Source organism: Passer domesticus, chromosome 10 (assembly GCF_036417665.1).
Source record: "Passer domesticus isolate bPasDom1 chromosome 10, bPasDom1.hap1, whole genome shotgun sequence".
NCBI classification, from domain to species: Eukaryota; Metazoa; Chordata; class Aves; order Passeriformes; family Passeridae; genus Passer; species Passer domesticus.
The window spans coordinates 37730269-37742710 of record NC_087483.1 but is presented as its reverse complement, the minus strand read 5'-3'; the positions used below and the strand labels follow the sequence as shown (position 1 = coordinate 37742710).

Here is a 12442-nt window from a genome sequence, read left to right as displayed (position 1 = left end):
GACATATTTATGAAAGATCCTTTTGCCAGGATCTTTTCTCCTGAGAAGCTGGGAAGCTTCAGCTTCTCCATGTTTTGCTTCTTTGGAATGTGATTTGGAGAATTGTTTACCCGGCATCTGAAAATGTTTTTACTTGATGACCAATGACACCCACCTGTGTCGAGGCTGGGAGCAGTCACAAGATTTTGTTGTCCTTTCCTTTCCTTTCCTTTCCTTTCCTTTCCTTTCCTTTCCTTTCCTTTCCTTTCCTTTCCTTTCCTTTCCTTTCCTTTCCTTTCCTTTCCTTTCCTTTCCTTTCCTTTCCTTTCCTTTCCTTTCCTTTCCTTTCCTTTCCTTTCCTTTCCTTTCCTTTCCTTTCCTTTCCTTTCCTTTCCTTTCCTTTCCTTTCCTTTCCTTCCCTTCCCTTCCCTTCCCTTCCCTTCCCTTCCCTTCCCTTCCCTTCCCTTCCCTTCCCTTCCCTTCCCTTCCCTTCCCTTCCCTTCCCTTCCCTTCCCTTCCCTTCCCTTCCCTTCCCGCCTTCTGAAGGATCCTTTCTCTCTATTCTTTTTTTGTATAGCATTTTAATATAATATAATATCATAATATAATAAATGAGCCTTCTGAAACATAGAGTCAAGATTCTCATCTCTTCCCTCGTCCTGGGACCCTGCACACAGCCATAAGTCCCACCAGAGATTCCATGCCCCAGACACCAACCATGCACCAGTGGATGCACCTGGAGCCTCCCAGCTGAGCCCCAAGCGCTGTCTCCGCAGCAGCCTCGTGTCCCCCAGCCACCTCTGCCCTGTCCCAGTGTCATGACACCCAGCACCACCCCTGAGCCCCCATGCCAAAGCCAGGTCCCTCAGGAAGCCGTACCTCCCTGGAGAAACGTCCAGCAGCCTGGAGCTGCCAGCCCTCGGGAGCTCCTTGTACGCGCGCCGGGCGCTGCTCCCCCTCCCCGTGTCCCTGTGCCGCCCTGGGCTGGCATTAGGCTCCAAGAGCAGCCTTTGTTCTGCCCACAACAACGGGACATTGTGGGCAGCTGCTGCAGGATGTGCCCTCTGCCAGCTCGTGACTAAATCCGCTCTCGGCTCTGCTTTCCGCGCGAGCTGAAAAAGCTGATTTTTGGGCAGCGAGAGGGTGGCTGAAGGCAGAGCTGGGCTGCAAGGGGAGGAAAACAAAGCCACTGTGTTTCCTCCCACACTCTGCGGCTCCGGAGATCAGTTTTGGGCTGATCCTGCAGAAATAGGTCATCCACTCTCCCCGGGACAAGCCTGTCTGGGGCTGGTGTTGCCTGTGGCCCTGAGCCCCTCTCATTTTCCATCTCTGTCAGCCCACCACAACAAGCTTGGGCCTGCACTTCCAGCCAGGAAAGCCTGGCTATTGACATCAAATTGCCATGAATTTACCTTCTAAATAGCAATCAGCTTCTAGGCTGATTGTCAGGGGGTCCTTGGCATTTTTAGAGTGTTGATGGTAGAAGGTTTAGGACTAAATGGTTTTTAAGGTCCCTTCCAACCCAAATCAGTGTATGATTCCATGTTTACTGCTTTGTTTATTGAGACTCTTCCAAATCCACCTAGATCAATCAATTAAAGCTCAGGTAATGTAACTCTGATTTTCTTGTGAGCAAAGCTCTTCCTGTTTTAATGAAAATGTTTTCATCAGTTAGATATTTTCAGTTTTCTAGACTAATCCTCTCAAGTGCTGCAGTTTCTGTACTCTCCTAAAAATTTTACTCCTAGGTAAAATATTTCATGCAAACATGTTATTCTCCATCAAGCAAATCCTGGTAGAGAGAAGGACAACCAGCAATTCTGTAGCACCCATTTTCCTGACAGTTAACAACAAGATTTCTAATTAAGGGAAGAAATGTTCTTTTTCTTTAATCCTTTAATCCTGGGCAGCAGTAGATTTTGGAGTTTGAGCAACAGTATTTTTTAAAATATGATTACATAGGACATTTTCTTATGGGAACAAGAACATAATTTCTGATAAATACTGAAAAAAAGGCACTGCAGAAGCAGAACCCTTCCCTCTCTGGGGGCAGCAGCTCTCACTGCTGCTGGGCTCCAGACATGTTTCTGTTCAACCTCCCAAAAAATCTGAAGTGTCTATGTCTTGGAGCTATTTTTTTTTTAACACAACTTTTCTGCCTCTTTATTAAAGCCTGGATCCTGGTACAGCTCTTCCAGACCTTTTAAAATGACCCTTTCCAACCCGTTTGACTGGAGGTCATAACTCATGTAGTTGTAATTACAGAGCCAAGGTAAGGGCAGAGGGACAGTCCAATGTGGCTGCCTGCAAAAAAGGCTCTTTGATTCAAGGTGAAGACCAGCTTTGCTCTACAACCCACCCAGTATTCAGAAAAGATGTCTCTGAGAGCAAAGACAGATATGGTAAAATGTGCCTTTTTCCCCTCAAAAACTCACATGCTTTCAGCCAGGAAAACACACTTGGAATTTAAACTTCTCTGGCTGTACCTGTGCTGCTGCCAGCAGCATGTGCTGGGAGTCCAACATGGGCAGGATTAAGCACACCCAGCAGGAACAGCTCTCCAAAACAGAGATATTGCAAATCCTGCTGTACCAAAACATGAGCGATTGCCAGCAAAAGAGATTTTGTCCCCAGCTCAAAGTCAGCAGTGCAAATAGTAAGGCTGGAGACTGGTCCCTGAGAGGTGTTTGTGGTTCAAGAGAATGAATTGAGGGGGACAGGAAATGAAGGATCAGAATTTAAATTATTTTTACTCACCTGCTGTTAAAGCAAGGCTGAGCCCAGCCATCACACCACATCTGAACTGAAGGGATCTGAATGCTCCAGCAGCCAAAGCATCCCAGGAAAAGCCACTCTGCCAGGCCAAAATATGTTACAAAACTGGAATATCTCTTGGGATGTACACAGGATGATGGGCCACATTTCCATGGGGAAGCAGAGAGAAGCAGTGGAAGAGCAGGCATGAGCCCAGTGGGGGATGCTCACCTTTCAGACTTTGGCTGTTTTTGTGAATCTTTCTGGTCTGTCCCACTCTTAAAAAGAGAAACCACAGCTAAATTCACTCTTCTTTGAAAGCTGGGTCAAAGCTTCTTTTCCACTGGCGTTCTGTCATCTCTCCAACCCTGAGGAGCATTTACCAAACCAGATCTAATGCAGCAGCTTTAGCAATGTGCATGTCTGCCATCGAGCAGATTGCAGTGGCACAGGAGAGCCGGTCCCAGCCAGGCACCACGGATTTATTTTACCCAAAGCCGCTAGATGGGGATGCAAGGACACTTTTCTGCTCTCTGCTGTGCTTTGATCCCATCACGTTGAGCTCGAGCTGGCCTTTCCCACTCACAGGGGCTGCTGCTGTCTTTCCTTTTTCTCTTTAGGAGCTGACAGAGGTCATTTGGAAACTTATCACTCGCTGAGTTCTCATCCTGTAGGGATCAGGCCTCGGGCAGCAGTTATGGTGCAATTGCTTCTTGCTGAATATTGCTCCCTGCACCAAGGCTCAGGAAGAGTAAAGGGTTTGCCTTTCAGTTTGTGGATTAGCCTTCTTTTATAGGCTGTGGAAAGAAAAGGTACTTGAGACTGAACACAGGGGAGAAAATGGTATTCAGCAAACTGGTAATCTCTGAAAATGTCCATACTTTGGAGCAGTTAACTGTGAGAAAAAGCCTCAGTAGTCAAACCTCTGGGTAATTTTTTTGTTTGTTTGTTTGTTTCTCCTCTTTTGAAATCCACAGTTGTCCTAAGAATAAGCAGGACAAAATCAGGAGAATTGGTTTGGCAGAGGCATAGGCAGGATCAGCCCTGCTCTCCAGGGCAGGAGCTCTCCACAGAGCTGCCCCAGGAGCACATTCAGGCTGCAGGAGTCTATGCAAGGCATCAGAAATGCTGGGGCAGTGAAAAGGGCTCCAGTCCTACAGTAATTGTCAGCCCTGACCTCCAGTCACCTTGGCCTGCTGCAGTGAGCACCCACTCTTACTGTTTTATCTCAAGTGTCAGGATATTTGGTGCTTATATTAATTCCCAGCTCCTAAAGTCAAGTGAAATGTGGGGGGAAAAAACTCTTCTAGCAAATATTTAACAGCAAAATTCCAGCTCTGGGAGTATGCTAAGGTACCCAAAATGCACTCCAGGCTTCAAAACACAGAAAATGCTTTGAAAGAAATCCAAAAATTGATTAATTTCAGAGCAATTTCATGAATTGAAAATTCATTGGTTGGCAGGGATGGAGAGTGGGTGTCAGGGTCTCTTTGGGAGTCTGAGAAAAAAGGCTCTGGTAAATACCCCAAAAGCAAATTAATCTTGTATCATAACAATCCATTCAGAAAAGAGGGAGAACAATTCAAGTGTTATCAAAATAAATGCCTTTCCTACTGTATATGCTCAAAATATGGAGCTAATGCTGCCAGTTCATGGCAATCAGTGTTTTAAGGGCTGGGAGAACAGAAGCGCTGGGGACTGTTTGGTGTTTTCCACTGCGTCTCCACTAATTGCTAAAACCAGATTGCTCCACTTCATTAAGCATGAACAGAAGGGCAGCTGCTTTTCCTGGGCCAGAGGGTGAGGAGGTTGCAGGGCCAGGGCTGAAGGAGCACTGGGATGGCAGCAGGGGCCTGTCCCTGCCCTCCCTGGCTGGGGACACGCGGGCTGGCCACCATCCCTGCCAGGGCATTCCCAGCAGCTCCAGCAGGACTGCAGATTCCAGCTATTCCTCCTCTGTGCTTTCCCCCCACAGCTTAGCAGCCTCCTCATGGTGACAGCAGAATGTCTGTTTTCCAGGAACCCGTTTTATGGATTAGCCATGGAAGGCACTTGCAGCCCTCCATAAAGCACGCTGACACGCTCTCTGGTGCATTCCCAACTCGAGTGAAAAATTGATCAAAGCTGATAGAGTTACAGGGCCCTGTGTCCCTCTACAATCTTCCGTTGTGCTGCTCAGCCCTTGCAGAGCCAAACCCTGTGAAAACCCTGTGTGAAAAGTGCAATTCCATCCTGCCCTTGGCTTTCACCCTGGCAAGGGTGGTGCATGATGTGCAGGATGTGTCCCTCATCCTCCCCCAGCTGCTGCTGGCTCTCCTGGAGCCAAACTCCCCCTGGCATTGTGGGCATCCCCAAAATGCAGCAGGGAGTGCCAGCTGTCCTGTCACGAGGCACTGACACCATGTGCAGTGTGCCCAGGGCTGGCACATCCTCACCCCAGTGAGGGCACGGCCTCATGAGCCTCCTGCATCCCCTGTCCCATCTGTTCCAGCAGCAGCTCTTAGCTGCTGAAACTACAGAAATATTCAGCAAACCTATTAAATGTGGACAGGTCTGCTGGAGAAGAGGGGATGCCATGCAGGAGAGTTGGTTTCTACTGCAGGACCTCATCAAAGCTTTTTTCCTTTTCCTCCCTACCTAACAACAGCTCTTGCTTTTGCTCACAGAGAATATCAGTGCCTTGAAGCACAGTCTGTGCCTCATTTCATCCCCAAATCTCCTGGCTTTTGGGAGGGCAGCTGGTGTTGGGTGTGCTGTCTCTCTCCCCAAGCATCCTCTAGTGCCCCAGCCCTACAGAAGCACTTCCTCCTTCTGTTTATTAATTACAGCTTGATTTCTGCTGCCATGCCAAATGGACACTGAATAGCAAATCCAATACCTGATTCAAAGAGCTTCCAAATGAGGGTCAGGTGGGATACAAAGGATGTTAAAATAACTGACAAGGGATCAGAAGTGGATGAGACAAAGGAGGAGATAAGGCACTTGCCTCCAGTCTGAAATGTGCAACCAGAGCCAAAATGCTCTTCACTGTGCTGTAAATGATCCCCACTCCCTATCCTGCCAAATTCAGATCAATAACTGATCCATAAACATGCACAGACCAATGCCAGGGCAGGAGCTTCAGGGAAGGAGCACTGCACAGGGCTCTGTGCTGCCTTGGAGTCACACAGCCAGCAGCAGCAAGGGAGATGCTTGGCTTTTCACCCCTTTGGAGTCACAGTATCACTGAATTGTTTTGGTTGAAAAAACCCTTTAAGATCATCAAGTCCAATGGCTAACCCTGCACTGACAGACAATTAAACCATGTCCCCAAGCACCACATCTTTCAATGCCTGCCTCCAGGGATGGTGACTTACAGCCTCCAACAGCTTTATTTTAATATGGCTTTTAAGTTATGCCAAAATATTATCGTATGGTTTTATCAGACAAAAAAAATACAGTAATTACTAGTTTCAGCATAGGGAGCAAAGAGGTAATTTTAAAATTGTTTATGTTCGTGTGGATTCATATACAGGATATTCAAGGAAAAAAAGGGGATTTTTGCTGCAAGCATTAAGCACAGGCAACCTTCTGTCACCTTGCAAAGTGCTGGATGTTGTCCAATTTCTAAGCTGTGTGCTGTTGTAACACACCTGAGCAGTTTATTCATGTTTACCTGAATCCTGACAAAAATAAAAGGATCTTCTCAGTGCTGTTTGTCTCCTGCCATTCCCTCCAGCTGTGACCAATCTCTGATGGGCTTCTCCCTGTGTCCTGCAGCCTGCACAGATCCAGGGGTGACACCACATCTGCAGCACAGAGCAGAGCCACCCTGCAGCCTGCCTGTCATGGGGTGACCTTGGCAACAGAGGGGTGCAGGATCAGCCCCAGCACCCCTTGGAGGCAAAGTGGGCAGCAGGAACCCTGGACAACATTAAGGTGCTTAATATCATTTCAGACAAGGATGCTCTTTAATTTATTCATCATTAGAGCAGCTGTAGTTTTTATTGCACAGAGCCCTTCGTGCCATGGAGGTGATGACAGGTCCTGGTGGCCCCAGCTCCCCCATCACTCCTTGCTCTCTCAGGTGAATTTCCTGCATTTCCTGGCTTCCCCCAGCCAGATTTTAACCAGTTACCCCTGAAAGGGTCTGACTGCTGAGGCAGGGGCTGTCCCACAGCTCCAGGCAGGTGTGAGGAGTCACAGAGGACCAGCACCAGTTAACTCAATGTGTCAAGACCACAACTGCTTCAAAAATCCCAGGGAACAACAGCAAATGGAGCAGCTCTGGTGACAGCTGGACCTCTCTGAGCTGAGCCCCACTCCGTGGCTCCTGCCATCATGCCCATCCTGGCCAAGCCCACGCTGCAGGTCTCGTGTTTGCCCTCCTTGGAGGGGACATTTCCCTCAGAGTGAATTCCTGGATTGCTTGCACTCACATATTCCCCAGGGTGTGTAACCCAAACAACATTGCAGAGCTCCTGGAGGTATCGCCTGCAGCTTTTATGCTTTTCTAAGAGTGAGGAAGGAAGAAGCTTGGTCAGCTCTGGCACATTCCCATCTGCAGGATTTAGTGGGATTCTGAGCTGTTAGCAAACCTAACCCAGACCTAAAGTTTTCATCTCTCTTCTTTCCCCTCCTTACATGGCACAAATGTGAGAGAGCTTTGCTAAAGCAACAAAGATACTTTTGATCTTGATTGCTAGCATCAGCTACAGGGAGAAAATTAGAATTCAGGATTTGTCACCAGCACTTCAATTATTCAGCGTTATCAAGTTGTCACCAGGCCTTTAATTATTTTTCAGTTTATATCTAATTTCCCACACTATGATTGCTTTAGCAATGTTAAGGTAGATCTGCAACTGTAATGGGAAATGTCCAAGACCTTTATGATGCTGGGGACTGGAAATGACAATGTTAATAAAATTCACACATCTCCTGTGCCACAAGCCCTCATCAATACAGTGTTGATCTGTAGTTGACATGCTATTTAATTATGCTCTTTTGGTACCAATAAACACTTAATAATATATTCAAAGTGAGTAAACAGGATATAACACTGACTGTGATTCTGCATCTATTTAGACTGGGCACAAGACCATAAATCACTTTCAAAGCCTTTCAGTACTTGACTTTGCTTTTTGGACACTGGGAGCATCACTCTGTACAGGGTATGTGCACCCAAGCCACCGGTGTGTGCAGCCAAGACAGAGGTTGTGTTGCAGAGATTCACAGAGGATTCGGCAGTCATTAACACCAATTATGCAGATAGTTATCACCGTGTGCAGAGATCATTTGTTTTAACACACCAGGCAATTTTGACTCATCAAAACATTATGCAAAGAAGGAAAGCTGATTACAATGATAGAAGTGGTGCAGAAGCTCTCACAGACCTCACCAGAGCCAGCAAAGAGCAATTTGCCAAGATTCTCACCTGGTCCAGAGGACAAAATCAGTGGGATCATTACAGCTGCTGTGGATCCCTGTCCAGGGGAGGCCCTGAGGAGCTCTTCCTGCTGCTGTGCAATCCATAGCGCTGGATCTCTGAGGGAAGATACAAAACAGCATTTTCTCCTCCCCCAAAAGGCTTTTAGCAGTCAGGGCCCTTTGTCTCTGATGTGCAGGTGGCTGAGGACACAGCAGTGAGCAGCCTGTTCATCCAGGCAGCTCCTCAGAGCAGCAGCCAAACCTCCCCTAGCACCCATCCCCAGCTGCCCTCCAGCAGCCCCAGGGATCCCAGAAAAATGGGCAAAGCCTGTGCATTGCTGTGCACAATCCTGGTGCACAAATTAGCAAAATCAGGAGCTTGTGTCCAACCCTGCCCCATTTTACACTGTGTCTGAGCATCCTGAAGTACAACACAGTGAGAAAACCTTGAACAGCTCAGTATGACCCAGCCTGGGGTCTCCCAGTCACCACCATGGATTGATCTCTAGCTGGGGTTTAGGTGTGTGAGGCTTACAGGTGCCTGTCCACCGTGTGCCCACTGCTGCTCAAATGCTCTTTGCCATGACTTGCTTTCTTTCTAATGACACTTCTTACCCAGAACTAATTAGCAGATGTATGAAATCACCTTTCTAACCAGCACCTCCATTCCCAGCCTCCAGCAACTTCTGGAAATAAATTTTACATATTTGAGATTCAAATTCATGTTGGCTCCCCAGTGCTGATCTCCCCGAGATGGGGAAGTCAGCGTTGGGAACACCAAGTGCTCAAGGTCACTGCATATTTTATAGTTTCCCTCTCCACTAACAGAGTTAATGCCACACTCAGCTGGGAGGGCATTTTCATCCCCCAAAAACACCACGATGCTCTGAAGATGTGCCAGTCTGGCATCTTGACTCACAACTGGGTCCTCCCCCCCAAAAATACCTGTGCTGCACAGATGTGGGTGATTAGCACCTGAACCAGAACTAACTTCTCAGAAAATTGTACTTATTGCAGGACAAATTGAGTCTGCTCTGGCAGAAGCCAGAATAATTGCTCAGGGGAGCATGGGGCTTATCCAGCAGTTAATTCATTATTTGTACCTGCCCAGAGCCAGGATGGAAACAGCAGGAAAGGCAGCAGCAAACAAGGTACAAACTCCAGTACCTCAAAACCAATTTGCTCACTTAAAGGCTTATTGCCATCACGGCAAGGGGGCAAAACACCTTCACACAGCCCTCATGGGTGGCAAAATAGAGGAGGGACAAGCTTTATCCTGTACTTCTGTGATAGGCTGTAAAGATTTGGGTGTATTTTGGGCTTTGCCATATCTTTGCATGCATCAAGAAGTCAGAGTTAAGAGAGGAAATGCATTTTAAGTCGTGACAGTGCCAGGATAAGTCAGCCAGCTGTGGCTGGTTTGTGTCAGGACTGATGGTTTAGAAAGCAATGGAAGTTTGGAGAAGGGGTTAAACCCCACAGCACTGCAGGTGTGCAGACACTGAGCTTCCATTGCTCAGTGGTGCTGCTCACAGCAGGGCTGCCTTCCCTGCCTGCTCCTGAGGCTGCCCCTCTCTGCTGCTGCCAGCACAGCTCCTGCAGGCACTGGGGCTCCTGCCCAGCTGCTCGGGGTGACCCCGCAGTGGGCAGTGTCCCCTGGCTGCTTTGGGATCCCCCCTGGCTGCTTTGGGATCCCCCGTGCTCGTGAGCCCCAGGAGGCTGCTCTCACCCAGCCATCCCAGAGCCACTCATGATGAGATGTTCTGTGGTGCCCGGGCTTGACTTCTTCAGGAGTCTCTGGAAATTGAGGGAAGTCAATTTAAAAAAAAACAAAACAACAACTGAGCCATTCATCAGGGCACACAAACAAGCTGAGGCACACGGGCCCTGTGTGAGTCCAGCCTGGCCTCGAGGCAAAGTAAAGCTGCTCTTACCTTTAACAGCCCTGACAAATTGGAATAGGATGTGTCTCTATTGAACGTGGATATTTCCTCACTGCTTTTTCTTGTAGTCTTGACTGGCGCAGGGAATCACCATGAATCTTCATTTGCTTTGCTGCATTCACACTGGGTTTAAATTCCTAACACTAAATCCCCACGGCAGGGGGTTGGAACTGGATGATTGTTAAGGTCCCTTCCAACACAAGCCATTCTGTGAGTCAATGAAATAGACACTATTTTGGATAATTATCCTCAAGGTCTTAATACATTAGCTCTAGCAGATCTATTATTGCTTAATACTTTTACAGAATTTAATTATTTATTAATGGGGAACAGTGGGAATGCTGCCAACTCTCTCATTCCATGAAATGGAATGCAGGGCTGCCAGGTGAGTGGGGCAATAGCCAGGGACAGGCACAGGGAGGTCTCAGAGCACATCAGGACAGTGTGGTTGGGGCAGTCACATTTGCTGCTGCAGGTGCCCAAGGATCTCTCTTGTGTGACTGTTTTTAATTTCAGTTGAGAGAATGTGTTAGTTGAAACAATCTTGGGCAAATTCATACTATTATTTCTGTGCCATTACACAGCTATTTTTGCTAAAGCAAGCAATAATTAACCTGGTTGTCGCCCTTGCATTTGTAGATAGTGAAGATATTGTAATTTTTCTATTCCTTAATAATGAATACTTCCCACATGGAAAAGCAGTTTTCATAACATGAGCATATTTGACTCAGCAAGGGCACCTCTGTTGCACCCTATTAGCACAGCCTTTTTCCACCAGTTCCCAAATGGAACAGAAGAAAAAGCAATATGAATTCATGGGATGCAGTGTTCAGGAAAAAACCTAGAGAGAAAAGAATAATAAATCCAGCCACACAAACCACCTCATTGCCCTCATCACCTGCTGCAGCACAGAAGGGCCACTGCAGAGAGCTCCAGACAGCACTAGCATGAAGTGCTGCCCCGTGTGTGTGAGGAGGGCTTCTCTGCTTCACCCTCCTCTTGGAGAGCAGCTGGATGTATCCGCAAGGAACAGCAAAGTTCACATCTCAGCACAGCTCTGTGCGTGAGGAGAGATTGAGCACATGAGAGGTTAGGGGAGGCAATGCTGCCACAGAATCACAGAATCACTGAAAAACTGAATCACTGAGCTTGGAAAACACCCAGATCATCAAGCCCTGCTGTAACCCAGCCCTACCACGCTCACCATGAGCTCAAGTGCCACAGGCACACACCTTTTGAATAATTCCAGAGATGGTGACCCCTCCACTTCCCTGCACAGCCCCTTCCAATGCCCAACCACTCTTTCCTTGAAGACTTTTTTTCCTAATACCTAATCTAAACCTCACATTCCTTGGACATTCCTTGTCCTTGGACTACAGCAATGAGAAAGCATTTCACCTCCCCATAATTCTTCTTTATAGTAGGAGGGTGTCAGTTTGTTGTCTTGGTAGCAGAGGGAAATATCACAGCCAGGCATTTTTCTGTCTCAGGGGGTGATTCACGGGGGCACACACGAGCCATGGCAGCTGAGCAGCCCCTGTCCTGCTGAGGGGACAGCCAGGGGGGACAGCTCCAGCTGTCTCATCCCAGCAGCACTGGCAGCCCACCCTCACAGGGATTGCCCAGGAAGGGGCTGAGGGGCCCAGCACAAGGCACCCACCATTTCCTCCTCTGCTCATCTCAGATTTTCCCCTCCCCTGGGTGTTTCCTGCTGCCAGGCTGATGCTCACCCCTGTGCCTCTCACACGGAGGGATGGGTGCTGCGGGGAGCTGCTGGCACAGTGAGGCTCTGGCAGCCTCACATCCCCTGCACGCGAGGTCCTGCTGGCAGAGCCACCCTGCTCCGAGCAGCGACAGCAGAGGAGCAGAAACCAGCCCTGAATTTCAGCAGCCACCTCTGCTTTCAGCTTAGGAAAGCAGGGCAGAGGGGACTTCACACCGTCCCCACGGTGAAATTGGTCATTTGGGGAGGAGGTTTGGCTGCATGGCCCCACACCCACGGCCAGAGAGCGCTGGCACTTCTGCTCTCCCTGTGGCTGCATGGAGCTGCCAGGTCAGAGCACACCAATCCATCCTCATCCAAGCACCTGTTTAATATTCATCATGGTACAGGGGGTCATTTTTATGTGGGGAAAAACGCAAATGCTCTCCCAAAATGACTCAAGGGCAATAAAGAATAAATTGTCTTTAAACTTGTATAAGGGATGCTGAAGTCACAAACAAGGCATAAAATAATATGGAGGTGGAAAGTGCTTTTTTCTTATTAGGTTTATCAAAGTAAAACTAGGCTGGTAAGCTTGCTCTATCAAGCAAATGGATGTTGCAAAAAAAAGAAAGGAAATGAAAATTCTGATCCATAT

At 48.0% G+C, this 12442-nt stretch overlaps 1 long non-coding RNA gene across 1 annotated transcript; it reads right to left on the bottom strand.

Moving 5' to 3' along the window:
* Positions 1-8274: 8274 nt before the first annotated feature.
* Positions 8275-9135, bottom strand: LOC135309400 (uncharacterized). The gene is made up of 3 exons (XR_010369670.1): positions 8966-9135; positions 8786-8825; positions 8275-8340 (listed from the first exon to the last, which is right to left on the bottom strand). It is a non-coding gene; the product is annotated as an uncharacterized LOC135309400 (long non-coding RNA).
* Between the last annotated feature and the right edge of the window lie 3307 nt (positions 9136-12442).